The sequence below is a fragment of the Globicephala melas genome, chromosome 2 (genome assembly GCF_963455315.2).
Source record: "Globicephala melas chromosome 2, mGloMel1.2, whole genome shotgun sequence".
NCBI classification, from domain to species: domain Eukaryota; kingdom Metazoa; phylum Chordata; class Mammalia; order Artiodactyla; family Delphinidae; genus Globicephala; species Globicephala melas.
The window spans coordinates 112,330,603-112,348,353 of record NC_083315.2 but is presented as its reverse complement, the minus strand read 5'-3'; the positions used below and the strand labels follow the sequence as shown (position 1 = coordinate 112,348,353).

Here is a 17,751-nt window from a genome sequence, read left to right as displayed (position 1 = left end):
ATAGAGCACTACCTTTGGAAGATTACATATGTGATTTTGCATACTGGCTGCCCTCCTAGATCAAGTATAAACTCCATGCCACAGGAGCTGTGGACGTCCTGTTTATCACTGAATACCTAGGGCCTAGGACAATGCCTGGTACTTAGTAGGTATTCAGTAAAGAATTATTGAATCAAGAAATTGTTCTATTTCTGTGTTCCACTGATGGCCTGAAACTTCCTTGAGACTGAGGAATGTCCACAGTTTCTCACAAAGAGATGATAAATATTTCCTTGACAAATGAACGTTTGTTCCTGAATGGAGCCAAATAACTTTCAAAACTACCATATCTTCCCCCAACATACTCCATTTCCCCCCAGACATTACCAGATTGCCTAGTAAGGGTAAAATGGAATATTAAAAGCCAGCAATGATGTCACCATCATTTAAAAAATCCTTGTCTAGTGCATTCTATTTCCTGTTGAGGGTATAAACATAAAATTCTTTTTAAGTTGTGGAAATTATTAGGAAGTTTTTAAATTAAAATACTGATACATATGTTTTATTATATATATTTATATTTTTATAATTTTTCTTGTAACTAAAATACAAATTATAATATGGATCACAAATAAGTCTACATGAAAGAATACTGTGGCCCAAGGTTCCTGTTCGATAAAGGCAGAGACTGGATGTTGAATTCACTACCTGTAATTTCAAGAAAACCAAAGGCCTAGAAGTACTGGCTCTGCTAGATACCATGCCATGTGGGCACGTTTCCACACAGTCCTGCCAATTCCAGCCTGACCCAGGGCATCCCCCTTGTTCCATTTCTAAACAAAGATTTATGACAAATTATGTTCTAGCTTTGTGGATGGGACCACCCAACACATGTTCTCTTGGAACCTCATCCTAATTTAGATCCTGAGACCCCTGGGGGAAAAGACAAGTACAGTAGCCCATACTGCTCTTTAAAGTATTCAGTGTTTTTCTATTGTAAAGAAATTTCACGTTTGTTATATTAGGTTTGCAGTTTATTGTGTATTTTGCATGCATATTATAGGTTTACCTAAATTTCATAATGTAATACAGTGACTTCTAATACATTACTTTGTAATACTTATCTAATCGAGACTATTTTCTAAATGAATTTTTAAATCCTTTCCTGGTTTTGTTTTTTTTTTGGGGGGGCGGGCTGTGTGGCACAGTGGGGATGTTCCCATCGATTAATCCAGAACATTACAGTTGAAGAGCAAGAATATTAATATATTTTCCACTGTTCATTTAAAAGCAAAATTGAAACACACTTTTAAAAAGATACCAATAAAGAATCTCTTCCTCAGAAATGTGACAGTAACATGTAGCTTATAGTTCTAGTTAGCATAACCACTTTATAGTGTACTTCTTATTCAAATAATTTTCAGAATAAATTTGTTTTTAATTTTTTGGCTGTTATGTTGGTTGCATGAGATTAACACTTAAGTGACACATAAAATTAAGACTCCATCCAACATTCTTTAAATAATTTTGTCACTTTTGTGGTTCATAAATGTTTAACAGCAAGTAACAATGGCATTAATCCATGTAATTACGGGAATTTAAAATGTAATTATACATTTAAATCATAAAATGCCTACCTTTAAACTATTGCTCTAGAATGATAAGGAGATAGATTTTCATTGGTTGTTTTAATAAATTTAATTATTGCACTTAGTTTCTGAACATTTCTGTATTTCAACATGATGGAAAGACTCAACTAAAAGATTCACTCCAAAATGTGAACTTTATGAAAACTTTCTGGAACTGCCTATTTGGCCACTGAATTGGGTCTCTCCTCAAGATGCATGAATAATCTAGTCATGGTTTTTCTTTATCTTTTTATTATGACCATGTAAGTGGTGACCTAGAAAAGTTTCTTGAGAGCAGAGAACTGTCCTTTTCTGTTCAATCCCACCTATGTCTTTTTACCAAGTTCTGTGCATCTTCTTTGATGGAAGCTCAATAATGATAATGGTGTTGTTCCAAAGATGATAAACTATTAATTTACCATGATGCTCAATGGTTGGCTCAGAATCACTCAGTAAACAGCAGAGAGATTATGTAACAACCTTCTGGGTAAATGTCTCATGAGGGCCATTTGTGCCCATTAGGTGGTATGGACTAAAATCTAGGAAAGAGGACAGATGCTGAAATTACTTATTTTTAGCACACACTAGACCAAAAATTCACTTTCAGTCTGCCATAACTGTCTAAATTCCATATTAGAAAAAAGACTTCTGAATCAGGATAAAAAATTAAGAGCATCCATACTGTTTTATACTTCAAAAAGTTATTATAAATATGCTTTAATATGTTTATATCAACATAGCGCAGTCTCTCTTGAGCATTCTTTGTGCTTTATCATCTTAAATATCTTGCATCCCTATTGGTCTAAACAGTCACCATTCTGCTCATTGGATAGTTGTAATTAGTCCACCACTGCATGAATGCAGGACCAGGTACAGAACAAAGAATGCAACCTCAGCTTTCCAACCAGCAGGTTGATGCTCCGACCCCTACGCCTTGTGCTATGATCATGAGTGATGGAGCTGTTCCGATGCAAGCTACTTTCAAATAATGATCCACAAAGTTAATCAAAAGGGCTTCCCTGTTCAATATTTACCTGTTATTCATTGACAGTCACTGTCTGCATTGCCATCTATGATGTATAGAGTGGGATCAGGAATACTGAGCTCAAACAGAACCTCAGTGCCTCGCTGAAGTACCAGGCACAATAAAAGCTGAATTAAGCTGCTCTTCAAACCACCCCTGACACTAAATATGTCTGCATGAATTCCACAGCAGCAAAGCATTGCTCTTTCATGGATTTGGAGCCCAAATTAGCTGCTGATAATAAGAGAAATGAAAAGATAAACAACCACATGAGGGGGAAAAAAAGAGATATTAGGTATCAAAACATAAACATGGAGGGGAAAATAGTAATTTCCTGTACTTGGACAAAAAAATATTATTCCCTTCTTGATGTGATCTCCTTGCTTTTATGTACTAGGAAAGTCATATCTATCCTGAAAATTATTTTTCTCATTTTAATACACATTCAACATTTTAAGCTAAAAAATAATAAGAAAATACTGATCTTTTTATGTGTTCGGTATTTAAAAGCTGTCTGTCAGTCTGTCAATCAAATGTACCCAGAAGGGGATGTTGACTAGACTCCATGTCCACCCCTGAAAAGAGACAGGTAATCAGACTGATCATAATACAATTCTCCCATTTTATTTTTTAACCATCAGCTAGAGAGCAAGTCTTAATACGAGACCTTATTATTCACATTATCCATGCAGCATGGCAGGTTTGAATACAGGTGTTTAAAGGAGGAAAGTCATTCCAAATGTTAATCCTCTTTTAACTAATTTTTCCTGAACATTTACTTAGGAATGGTAAACAGTTTTTGAGCATTTAGTATGTACCAGGCATTGTTCTAAGTTACATGTATTAGTACACTTATTCTCCATGATAAACCCTATGAGAGAGACTATTATCATTACTCAGAAGAGGAAAATGGGGGAGAGCTTATGTAACTTATTCAAGATCACTCAGCAAAAAACAGTGGAACCAGGGTTTGCACACATCAGTCTCCATCAGAGCCTGTACACTTACCCTCTACACTGAAGTTGCCTCTAATTGCCTTTAGCACTACTGAAGAGGTAAGACAATCACTGGCCTTTAATAAGCACCTTAAGAAGATTTGTGGAGTAAATAAATGAATTAACATCTCTAAGGAACTTGCAATTTTATTGAGAAGATATTATCCACACACACACCCACACACTCTTTTATCCTTTAACTTTTATAAGTTTATGTCATGCCTCGCCACTCTGTGTATGAGTTCCTAAAGGTATGTATTTACATATATATGATTGAGTGCCCCCAAACATGTGATAGAGTAAACGACACATGAGGATTTAATCTTGGGCTCCATATTGACTTCCCTCTCTTCTCTATCCCCCCTCAATCCACTCTATCAGGAAATCCTGTTGGCTGTTCCTTCAGAATAGGTCAGAATCCTAAGTCTTCTCATCACCTCCACTTCTACACCACTGGTATGAGCCACCTTGCTTATGGCCATAGTCTCTAATCTGGTCTCCCTTCTTCCACCCTCAGCCCCCTGAAGCATATGCTCAGCCAGCTGCCAGACTGATCCTAAAAATTACAGTATGTCCCATTACTCCTCAATTCAAAACTCTTCCCAAGGCCCCATTTTAAGTAGAGTAAAAGCCAAAAGCCTTACATGGCCTGCCAGGGTCCTATGTGTGACTTTCCTATCACCTCAATGAACTGTCCCTTGCTACTGTCCTCCCTGCTCATACAGACCCCACCACACTGTCCCCCTTGTGGTCTTTGAACACATCAAGAATCCTTGAGCCGCAAAGCCTTCACTCTGCCTAGAGTATCTTCCTCTGCCTATCCAGATGCGTAACTCTCTCACATCCTTGGAGGAAAATGTCCTACTTTTAAATGGAGCCTCACCTATTTGAAACCATACCAAAAACTTCACCTCAACACCCCTAATTTCTTCTTAACCTGTATTTTTGTTCCATAGCACTGACCACCAAACAGACTATGTGATCTACTTGGTTTTCAACATTTGTTGTTTACTGCCTGTCTCTAATGCCCTCGAACTTGGAGGGCGAAGATTTTGGTCTTTGTTCATCGACATATCCCAAACAATAGTGCCTAGTTATAGAACGTACTCAACTAATGTGTTGAATTAAGAGAGGGAAGAAACCACTGTGGATAAAGCCAAGGCACAGAGATAGTGCACGTCTTGTACCTAACACAAGTAGACACGTTTCACAGATAGGAGCAGAGAGTCTGGGCTGAGAAAGACCTTGGGGGAGAAGAGGAGGCAAACTAGAGCAAGACTGGTGGGTTTTAAACACTAAGCTATAGACACCATGTGGTGAGAATGAACAATCAATGATTTTGAGCAAGGAAATTTGCTAGAAACATTACTTTAATCTGGTAACTATTTAAGGCAGCCCAGAAAGGACATTTGTACTGTCTTGCAAGGTACTTTGTGTACAGTAAACTCAAGTAGTTAATAAAACTGAATGAGGGCTTCCCTGGTGGTGCAGTGGTTAAGAATCTGCCTGCCAATGCAAGGAACACGGGTTCGAGCCCCAGACCAGGAAGACCCCACATGCCGCGGAGCAACTAAGCCCGTGCGCCACAACTACTGAGGCTGCGCTCTAGAGCCCGCGAGCCACAACTACTGAAGCCTGTGCGCCTAGAGCCCATGCTCCACAACAAGAGAAGCCACCGCAATGAGAAGCCCGCTCACCGCAACTAGAGAAAGCCCGCGTGCGGCAACGAAGACCCAACGCAGCCAAAAATAAATTAATTAATTTTAAAAAAACTGAATGAGATGAGAGATAAGACAAGTAAGGGGGAGACCTTACTCCCCCTCCCGCTCGAGGGCTTTTTGTTTGTTCATTTGCTTGGTTTAAGGTTTTTTCCATGTAAAATAGAGATAAAATACAGTTCACTGGGTTGCTTTGAGGATCAATTGCGAAACACCTAGAAGTGCTTGCAAATTTGTTGGTCTTTAGATGCAGAGGTTGATATAAAGTGGATCACAAGCAGAGACATCAAGCAGTTTGGAAATATAAAACTTGAATTTGGAAAGAGGTAGGGCTTGATATAAAAGTTTTGGATTCATCCATTTCTGTGTGATAACTGCAGTGTAACAGCAGATGAAGTTTCCAAAGGGGAGACCTAATTTGCCTCCACACTCAAGGGTACACAGCTGGGAACACAAAGGACACTGCATGTTTAAGTGACTAATGTTCAAATATAAGAAACTTCCCTCCTCTACAGGTAAGGCTTTAAGCTCCTCAGAGTCTTATTCTTTTGCAGCAATAGATTTCATTAGACTATCCTTCAGTAGAGGATGAATGTTTTTCTGAGGAAAACTATCATCCTGCTCCAAAGGGCCACATCATTCTGTTTAAAGGGGATAAACTGCTGGGCCAGACTGACTCAGATTATTCTGCTATAAATAGTCAACAGATTAAACTTTATCAGCTGTGTAAACCGAGCAACTGGCCTACCGTCTCTGAGCCTTCATTTTCTTCAGTGCAAAATTAGTATACTACTTACTTACTTCAAAAATGGTTATTTGGGGGGCTTCCCTGGTGGCACAGTGGTTGAGAGTCAGCCTGCCGATGCAGGGGACACGGGTTCGTGCCCTGGTCCGGGAAGATCCCACATGCCGCAGAGCGGCTAGGCCCGTGAGCCATGGCCGCTGAGACTGCGCGTCAGGAGCCTGTGCTCTGCAACGGGAGAGGCCACAATAGTGAGAGGCCCACGTACCACAAAAAAAAAAAAAAAGTTATTTGGGTCAATTATCATAATGCCTAAAAAACCACAGAACACCACAGTTGGAACCTGTTACTTCCTTTCCTTCTGATTTAAGCTAATCAATTACCACATCTGTATTACTAGTTATGGAAAACCAGCCAACACAGAAGAATGGTGAAACTGAAACCTAACTTCATTATCAAGAGTTAAAACTTCTCTTGTCCACAGAAGTATCAATTTAGCCTCACAATGAAAGGCCTCAGCATCAATGGGTATTTCCTTTTGATGGCAGAATAAATCCAGCTGTATTGTCTATGTCTCAGAGCCTCGAATTTTGAGGACACTCTGTACCACAGCAGTCATTTGTGTCCTGCAAATTTCTCCTGAACAGAGCGAATAAAGGTACCTGTGGTGCAAGTGAACCAAACTTGCCACTAGATCCTTATAAAAATACACAACTGGACTTCCCTGGTGGTGCAGTGGTTAAGATATCCACCTGCCAATGCAGGGGACACGGATTTGATCCCTGGTCCAGGAAGACCCCACATGCCATGCAGCAACTAAGTCCCGTGTGCCTCAACTACTGAGCCTGCACTCTAGAGACCGCAAGCCACAACTACTGACCCTGTGTCCACAACTACTGAAGCCCATACACCTAGAGCCTGTGCTCCGCAACAAGAGAAGCCACTGCAATGAGAAGCCCATGCACCGCAATGAAGAGTAGACCCCGCTTACCTCAACTAGAGAAAGCCTGCACGCAGCAACGAAGACCCAACGCAGCCAAAAATAATAAATTTATTTTTTTAAATATGCTACTTAAAATCTGCCTGCCCATAATTTTAGTTTAGTCTCCCCTTCCCCAAGGCATTTCACAAGTGTGATAAATTAAAAAAAAAAAAAGACAAAACAGCATTCTTCATTCTTACCAGCCTCATATAAATTGTTACTAGCTTTGGGCAAGCAGCATTCAGAAAAGAGGGTAAACAATCTTGCTATCAGATGAATTTATAGATCATCAATTTTACAAGAACTCAAGAATTTCTCCTACCCTCCACTTTCATCCCCACTGGATGTGTCTCCAAATCTCTCCTTTTAAAAACATGGTGACATGACCACCACTGCTTTCACTGATATTAATTCAAGACTTAGGACACCTGGTGAATTTCTCCAGGGGATGAGAACTGGAGCTGCTGCTTATTTTCCCCTTGCAAGCCATCAAGCAGTTAGGCAGTCCCTGGAAAAGCACGCTGCTTCCCTGGAAGTGAGCAAAGACCACGCTGTTATCACAGGTATCCCCCGCTTTTCTAAAATTTGCTTTACACCACTTTGCTTTTATGAAAGACTACATTCGTACCTGTTTTCAATAACTGAAAGAAATCGGAAGAGGACTTTCACATTTGGGGAAAGGGCAAAAGCGAAAATAGCCTTCAGTGTTTGTTTTGCGGTGAGAAGTTACAGAGGCAGTGAGCTCACCCTGAGCAGTGAGAGGCACCACCAAGTTCCTTCCCCAGGAACTATGCTCTGCATCTCAGCATCAAACCCTCATAGCTTTGAACTGTGTTTGTGAGCATGTGTCTTCATCTCCATTTATTTTGTGCATCTGTTAGCAAGACGGGTCCTAAGGTAATTGCTTCTTCACTTTACATCATTTTGGCTTACAAAGGCTTTCCTAGGAATGCTCTGCTTTCTGATGGCAAGGGAATCCTGCACTGCAAATGTTAATTCTTCATCAGGAGATCCAGCTGGTGTCTAAAGCACATGGAATGGGAAACTGTGCCCAACAGAGCCATGCCAATTTCACTCCTAAACCAATTTTGTTAGTGTGGTTGGAGAGTGGAAGCAAAGAAAAGAATCATCAAAAAGACCATGCACCTCTTCTGGTTTAAAGTCCAAGGCATGCAATCGGCTGTGATTCACTCTGAGCACCCCTGACAGGCAATAGTCAAGGAAATGAGGCTGTTATGGAAGCTTATGTTGGTTGAAATGCAAGTGATAAGAATTGCTAGAGAGAGAAACAGGCCTCTCGTCATTGGCACCTAATGAGAAAAAGCAAAGAGTGAGGCCTTATAATATAAAATCTTCTATGTAAATACTACTGCATTTAATATTTATTGCAGGGAGTCTTTATAAATGAGCTGAAGGAAGGGAAAGGAAATTAGGTTTTAAATAAGATACGATGATAGTCTATTTAATCACATAAATATCAAGTGCTCAATTCCAAAGAATCCTCACACTAATATGTGAATCACAAAGGTCTCAAGTTGGCCAACAGAAAATCACTCAAGTATACTTTCCTTACACTCTGGTTATTGAACCAAAATCCTCCCAGAAACCAGACCTCTCTCTGCTTTGAGAACTAGATGAAAACATCTCAATGCTGAACACAGTAAGTAGCATTCTTTTTAAGCAACCTAAGGATTGATGTAGCAGATGTGGCATGTGAGAGAATGAGTTTGTAAAGTAGCCAGAAAACTCCGTCTAATCACTTAACGGTTACCTCTCATACATGTACATATTCTGATCTAAAAAAAGCTGTATGGGACTTCCCTGGTGGTGCAGTGGTTAAGAATCTGCCTGTCAATGCAGGGGACACGGGTTAGATCCCTGATCCGGGAAGATCCCACATGCCGCGGAGCAACTAAGCCCCTGAGCCACAACTACTGAGCCTGCACTCTAGAGCCCGCGAACCACAACTACTGAGCCCATGCGCTGCAACTACTGAAGGCCACGCGCCTAGAGCCCATGCTCCACAACAAGAGAAGCCACCGCAATGAGAAGCCCACGCGCTGCAACGAAGAGTGGCACCCGCTCGCCACAACTAGAGAAAGCCAGCAACGAAGACCCAACGCAGCCAAAATAAATAAATTGATTAATAACTTTTTTTAAAAAAGCTGTACGTTGCTCGAGCCCACTATACCCTTCTCACCATTAGCTTCATCCTCTAACTTTCTACCTTTCAATGATGGACTCTCTAGATTAAAATACTGAGAGGATAGAGAAGGATTTTTCTGCTGAAAATTTTATCACTAGTTCTTGTTTTTTCTAACTAAAGAATTTAAATTCCCCACACAAGAAAGTAGTAAAAGTTCAGAAAGGAAACGCAAACTGCAACAGGAAAAAATATACGTTGTGTAAGACAGCAAATCTCTGCAGGAAGTAGTTTCTATATGGAAGGTGACTAGTTTCCAACTTCCCTTAAATAAGTTGCTTGTGGACAAATTAGAGCACTTGGCCCCAGATATCTGTCAGCTGAGGCAACTTGTGGATGGATTCACAAGGAAAACCTATATATGTGGATATAGAACTATCAAAGATGACATGCATATAAACACACTTATACGTAAGGATAGACACCAAATTGTTAGTGGTAGCTGTCTATGGGTGGTGTGATTACAAATGCTATGTTTTTTTATGTTTATATGCATTTTCTACATGCTCTGGAATGAAATGTGTTGCATCTCTATTCAAAAAGAGCTTTTCCAAAAGAAAACAATATAACTAATCTAGCAATCGCAACCCACCCCCTAGGCCACCAACCCAGAGCCATGGCATTGGACTTAATGAAAGGTAATTCCACGAGTATCCCCTTAACACAAGTTGATGTCCTGCCACAGTGTACTCGATAAGCTCCAAAGTAACACAAATCCAAGGTCATTACTGAGCAGAGGACAGGGAATTCCCTGAATCAATAGACAAATACATGGAAATAAAATTTCTGAGTGAAGTTGAAAACAATCTCTCCCCTTGGTTGTTGGTCAGACTATTAAGGGGGGTACGCTGATTATGTATCTTCTCATTTAAGTGGATAAAAAATCCTGTTGCATTTTTTCTTCTGTAAGCTTATACATACTTTTAACACAGATCATAATGCTTTTTAAGTGGCATTTCCATTTTAATGTATTTTCCATTGGAAATTTAAGAAAATATAATCTTCCTAAGCATATGAAATTTGCTGGTGTATGAAATTAACAGTGATGCTGAATGTTCACTAAAGTTCACAATTATTCCTTATAATGCAATGCTGTATTTTGAATGCTATGAAAGTGGAAATTCTTGCATCTATATTACATAACACATGGTAATAAATGGCAAATTTAACATACAACTCAGGATGTGTTCCTTTAGGAACGTTAAATTCAACATTTCCATAGTCATAATGGCTTATCTTGCTGGAGGCTAAATGATTATTTCCATTTTGTAAACAAGAGCTCTATGAGGTGAAGAGTCGTACCCTAAGTTAGATGAGTAACAAAGCACTGCTCGTTTAGTGAGTTTTTACTATATGCCAAGCAGCATAGTAAATGTTTTTGTGGTTTAGACCTTACGCTCTGCAGTCAGACAGATTGGAGGTCTAACGCAAGGGTCAGTAAACTCTTTCTGTAAAGGGCCACACAGGAAACATTTGAGGCTTTGTGGGCCATATGGTCTCCGTCACCACTACTCAACTCTGTCATGGGAGCACAAAAGCATACATAGACAGTGCATAAGTGAATGGGTGTAGAAGTGTTCTAATAAAACTTTATTTACAAAAACGGGCAGGGGCAACAGATGTGGCCAGTGAGTCATAGTTTAGTGATGCTGATCCAAACCCCACCATATCCTACCTTCTTAACCTTGAGTGAGCTACTCTATAAGTTATCTGTAAAATGGTGGTAATAAATATACCTAGTGCCTACGTTTATTGTAAAGACTTTTAAAATGTATATATTAAGCTACTAGCCCACTGCCAGACATCAGTATCCGGTAAAAGATTAGTAATGTTAGCCATTATCATCTTCTTTATCATCACATTGACCCTCAAAACAACTATGAGATAATTATCGGTTTTGCCTCCATTTCAGAGGTGAGAAAACAGAAGCTTAAAGAGTTCAGTAACTTGGCCACTGTCCCACATCTAATAGATAATTGTGGGGCTAGGATCAAACTCAGATCCATTTCCAGGAGGTTTAGCTCTCTCTAGCAATGATTAAATATTATTGCGTGGACTTGTGGATCTAAATTGGACTAAAGCATAATTCTTCTACTCTGAGGCATAAACTAAGACCAAAAATTCACTGAAGACATCTTTACAAACAACATACAGAACAAGCTGTTCTTAAAGTGAAGAGAATTTATTAAAACCACGGTTTATAGATAAGTTTGCTCTATTATTTTTTAAATCTGCGCACAAGCACATTCGTCTCCGTCCCTCTCTGAAACCACCCGTTAGCGATTTTGAACACTGTAGTTGAACAGCATGCCTACAAAAGGCTCATTGTAGCTCTATTCCTGTAACCTTGACCTTTACTTTCTGTTCTCAAGTTTCTAGAGTTCTCATACATACTGCAGGTGTCACTAACCAATTATTTTTAAAAATCTAGGCAGTCACTTCTCTCATAATGAAAATATACACTCTGGTGAAGCCAATTAATATTCTTTCATTTTAAATCATGCCTCCTGTGCCTGTGCATTTTTACTCTCTGGCATTCCTTTATCTTGAATTACAAGTGGTCTGTGAGGAGAAAGGCAAATATGAAGCACCTCAAGCCAAGAAAAGCAGTGAATTTGTGGACAGGTCCTGAACTGGATTTCATATTGGGAGAGTCCTCCAAGATGTTTATAAATCAAAAATAACTTCAAACTAACAAACACAGGATGACTGCACACTCTTCCATGCAAAGCACACTAAATAACTTTCTAAACAGAGGAGGCGCTGAGGCCATGGGCCACTCCGCGGCAGCTTTCCTGCCTCAGGTCTAAGCTGCTTCCAGAGCTGTTCTCTAACAGGCAGTCCGTTCCACACTCTGCCCCTCCTGAAAACCCCTCCAGGGCCCCCACAGGAGGGCAATCTACCAGATGCCTTTGCTCCCCTTCTCCAATCTTAACTGTCGCCTTTTCCCCAGCCCTCCACTCCTGACACGTGCCATTTGTGATCTGCTACACAAGAAATACTCTTCTTTTAGCCTAAATCACTACCTCAGGCACCCCTCCCCCAAATCAGGTATCTCCTCCACCATGAAGACTCCACGGCCCACCCTGACTATTAAAAATACCTCTTGCATGGCGTCACTTCCACAGTTTGCACTCATCTCACCAGAGGCACCTCTCGCATGGAACCCCAATTACTGGTTTACATCTCAGTCTTCTAGGCTCCTGGAGGGCAGAAGTCTCTTAGTCACCTTTGACCAAGTCAGTTTGTGTAAAATAGCACCTGACTCATGGGTGGCAATCAAAATACATTCGTTAAATGAATAAATTAGTTCCTTTTAAAGCTAGTCCTAAATAATACACTTGTATGCCATCACATTACCAAGATACGCTACTTCAAGTCATTTGCAGGCAAAATCATTGGTGTGATGCTAAAATTAACTGGGAGAAACCACCAGAAACCATGCTGAGGTCTGAAAGGCATGATGTGGAAATCAGAATTCATTTGGACGTTGAAAGGCTTGAAGCAGTTCTTGCTGCGAAGATCAACGTCTGTTTAACATGCAGATTCTATTAGAGCTCTTTATGAAGTTCACTGTATATTTCGCTTTTCTCAATTCTTAGGTATTTACTGATCCAAACACAACTGGCGTTAATTATTCTAATGTGCGTGAGGTGGGGGATGAGGATCCAGTGTAATAGCAATCAATCAATCGGGTTAAACAACCAGTAAAAGAACTTGCTGCTGCCACTGGAGCCTCCTTGACCTTTCCCTCCCCTTCAGCACTGGTGACCATCTATCCCCCAGCAGCCTGCCTGACAAGGCACCTGTCTTGTTCTCCTTAATTGGGAGGACACGTGCAAGTGGTTAGCACTCTGTCTGGCACAACACAGCAGATGAAGACTGGTGAATTTCTTCTTTCTTCATTCATTCTCCTCCTCTTACTCCTGGACCCTGTTAATTCCTTCCCTCTTCTGAGTCTGAATCTTCCCACTTCAAACCCCTACTTCGTGGCAAAGGCCAGCCTCAATACTGTCCCGAACAGGAGAACACCCTCCTTCTGGGTTTGTCCCTCCAGGCCCAGGTTAACTCCTCCAATCCCTGTCATGGTGTCTGAAATTACTCTGTTGGAGAAGTCACCCTTTTTTGCTTGAATTCTTTACTTGGAGTTGCTTATTAAAATTCAAATGGAAGAGTAACATTATCAGTTAACAACACCTGACCCTCAATGAGGGGGACAGACAAAAATGTATGCCCCGCCTCTTTGGGGAAAGGCCCAGGCATGAAACATTACCCAGGTATCCAGGTGGAGTAAATTTCACAGAGGACGAAGATGGGCTTGGAATGGAGAAGAGAGGAAACAAAGACAACCCTCACAAACTTGCCAATGTCTCCTTCTCTTTAGGTGATACCTGTCTAGTCAATTACAAGCACCTTCTCAATCTTGGCTGCACTTTGAGACTAGGAACCCTGAGTTAAACCTCTTTGTTCAAAATAGGTACAGCAGTGCCCACTGACATGGCACGTAGCATAGGCTCGATAAATATCAGTAACTTAACTTCCAGTCTCCCCAGACTCGTCTTAAAGCTGTGCTCAACAACAGTCATTTCAAGGATGCCCAATCTTCCTCGAATCCCTCTACAGTAGTATCCAACCAGATAGCTAAATTGTGGCAAACTTTAAGGCCCTAAAGGCCTTTCTCAGCTGACTCTTTCCTACCTAGTTATCTTTCCCCACAATCACATATTAACACAGGTAATTTAATGAATTTATTGCTACAATTCCATCTCATGTCTGTGAAAGTTTCCTTTCCTGTGACTCAAATATCTCCTTGTCTTTCTTTAAAAATAAAGTTTAAAGTTATCCTAATTATTATGGAGGGGGATATTTTTTTCCAACTCATACATACTACTTTTACTTTTATGACTGAAAATAGAAAAAAATAAGACAACTGTTTTAATTACAAATAACCATGTCATCTCCCAATCCAGTCTACTGCTTTATAGATGGGTTCACTAAAATCTAAAGATACTATTGCAAACTATAAGGAGAGCTAAAAATGGAGAGAGGGGTCTGGGATCTAAAAGTTTCAGTACTTAGCGAAATGACAGCTTAACATAAAGCAATGAAATTTATAAAGTATTTACAATGTGGTTAGCATTCTTGAAAACACTGTATTCCTACCCCTTGCCAAAAAAACTTAATATCACCAATTACAATTTGAAGTTTTAAACTGTCCATGTCATAGTCATTTAATGTAAGAAGTTAGGGTAACTACCATTATTCTGAAACCATAAATTATGGACATTTTGAAATAATTAATCACAGGTTTCATATTCCTATGCACTTTAAACTTCAATATCATTGAAATGATTTAATTATTTTAATAATTCCCAGTAACATCTAAATGCAACATATAAAATGCTTTAAAATGTAAAATAATTCACAATAATTATAAAGCCATAGAATTACAGTTGGAAGGAATATCACTCCTCTTAAGTGATATATGCTGGTAAATATTTAACAACTACGTGGGGGTAGGAAAGCGTCTAATTTGCAGCATTTTCCAATTTCCATAGTGAAAATACTTTGCCCAATTTCAAGTCACCAGTATGAGGTCAGGGGTCAAAGAGTTGGAAAGATGAGCATACAGCCTGCTCTCATGAGCCTATCCAAGTTGGCTCCAGCACATCCTAGATAGGAGAGACCAGACAGTCCTCAACCCTTTCCACAGACTGACCATTTCTTTATGACTCACGGTACCCTGAACACTTACTGATGTGATACCCACACGTCATTATGTTTACATGTCCACCTACCAGCTGCTCTAGCGGCTTTCAATCTTTTTTTGGATATAAAACACAGTGACAAACACATTTTAAGTGATAACCACACCCCATGTACACACATACGTGCAGTTTTAGGTACACATACACACACATAAAAACCGGAAGCCTCACAAGATAAAACACACTCTTCCTAAGTGCGATGCACTAAAATTTTCTATTATCTTCCAGCTCATTTTTAAATATCTAATCTTGATCCACCAAATTGGATTCATACCCCAATATTCCAGTAGGGCCCCCAAATTAAAAAGCAGTGCTCTACTAGACGCTAAGCTCATTGAAGATAGGATTATATGTCTCTTGTCTATGTCTAGCCCTGTGTCTAGTAGTAATTATTGAGGCCCAAGAAGGTTAAGTAACTGCCCAAAGATGAACCTGTCATCTTTGATAAAAGAGCCCTCAAGGAAAGTGATAATTCATTACACAGAATCAGGATGTTCATGGCTTGACACAGAAAGCTAGAGGGTCTTCTAAGACAGCCACTCCTTCAGCAGAAATTAATGGAAGTTTTTTTTTAATTGTACTAAAGCCATCAATGATGGAACTTTGGCCGTTTACCCACCGTAGCATTAGGGCCAGCCCTGCCGTCTGCCTAGGATGACTAGGCAAATCTGAGTGATCAGTGTTTCCCTTTTACTGATAACGTTCACCCCTAAAAAGTGTTGAAAAGATACCCATCTTTTTCACAAAACATTTTCAATCCTCTAGGGAGGGGACCTATACAAAGGCTGGTTAATAGTAAATATATTATATAGAATATACATACTCCTATATATAATATATATTAACACCAGCTTTCCAATACCCAGCAGCCAAAGGTGTAGCTGGAGAAAACACTGAGGAAAATAAAGTCAGGATCCACAGCTTTTTCTCTTCAATGTGCTCTTGCACCACATGCTTTTTTATAGGTGCTATTAAATGTACACTATAGTTTCAAGACAATCCAGATAAGCATCTTCACTAGAATACACAGCACCATTAATCATCTCAGTGACAATGCTCCCATTTAACATCTTGGGGATTTCCTCCCCTTCTTCATCATTTATTTGCCAATATTTCCTTGTTATGAATATCCCCCTAGTGACTTTCTCTGGCAGTCACAGCTGTGCTGCCTACTGTGTCTACCTTGACTACAAATAACACCAATTCTTAAAAAAGCAAGCCCTTCAGATGACACCTACGGTTAGAAGAGACGCCTTCCTGTGGACTGAATTCCTGGAGACGGAGGAGACGCCATCCACCCATCCTCACTCTCGGGAGTTTAAACAGACAAGCCTCAGCCTTTAAGTAGCTAGGAATGTCAGACACGTGACACTGGCTTAATTACAAATGAACAACAGTTGGCTGAATGGTCAACAATTAACGGCTGCTTTAATACGGTCTTTAAAGGACCCCCTTCTTCTACAGCAAAAGGCTTCCTCAAAGTATCCATGAATCACAACAAAGCCGCAAAATCACTAACAAATTACAGAAACCTGACCACCAAGAGCCTCAGTAATTATGACTCACAGATAATAAGAATTTTCAAAAAATATTCATCAGAAAAAAATCTGCATTATAATTACACTAATTCTGATGGAGAGAATAACACTAGCTAGACAACAGATTATCAAGAAATAAAGCCAGAGATAAATAAGTTGCAAAGATACAGGAAAGAGTCCCAGTGCCATCCATTTTGCAACCATTTCAGAGAGCATCCTCCAGGGGCTCCAGGATTTCTTGATATTTTATAAAATGGAAACCATGAAAGAAAACGCTCTACATCCAATTGGGGAAGTAAATAAAAGTAGAACTCACCAGCTTGTATTCAGAAAGGAGGTTTAAGGAAAAAGGGTACTTTCTTCAATAATGAAACTCTACTGCCAAAGAAGAGTTTGCAGTCAAAAACACACCAAAGTATATTTGAAAAGTATATCCAGAAAGGCTAATGCCTTCAGTGAAATTATGTTTACCTTACTTTACACTTTCTATAGGGGGATTTAATTAATTAAAAGTAAATGTTGCTTCCATCAATATTTCATAACTTTTCTGGAAAGCATAAATTTTTTCATTTGGGGGAAGACTCCAATTTAGATTATTGTGTTAGACAAACAAAAACCAAAAACTTTCTTCTTAGCAAAAGCAATACAAGTCAAGCTAAGATACATTAAAATGCCTTTCCTTCCCAGAGCAGAGTGTTTATTTCAGTGATAGCAACAACACCTGGTTACCAACAGTGCAGATTCTGTTAAGTAATGGACCAAGCAAATGGCAGCAAAGGCAGAGGACTCAACTTCAATTTAACTGTCCTGTAAGGTACATAGTAATTAGCTGCAAAGCTCTGAAATCTTAGCTAGCATGTTAAGTCTGCTACATGACAGTATAATTTGACTTCTTAAAGGATTATGCAAATTACAACTCATCATTCCATTACAGGACTGGAAAAAAGTGACAGCTAATTTATACATAACACACCTTTCAAATCCCTAAGATGCATAGCACCTGTGCAATGTATTTTGCCGAGATTTTCTTGCATATAAGTACTTGTTTATTGCAATATAACGAAGCTTACCTAAGAGGTTTAATATAGTCATTTAAAAAAAAACCTTTTAGACCACAACTTCAAAAGAATAAACATTCTTTTCTGTCTTGATTTCATAGGCAAAATTTTTGGTT

General features: G+C 39.6%; 1 protein-coding gene across 11 annotated transcripts in view; it reads right to left on the bottom strand.

Moving 5' to 3' along the window:
• Positions 1-17,751, bottom strand: part of NPAS3 (neuronal PAS domain protein 3) — an 870,998-nt gene that overhangs the window by 743,052 nt on the left and 110,195 nt on the right. The window lies entirely within an intron of this gene.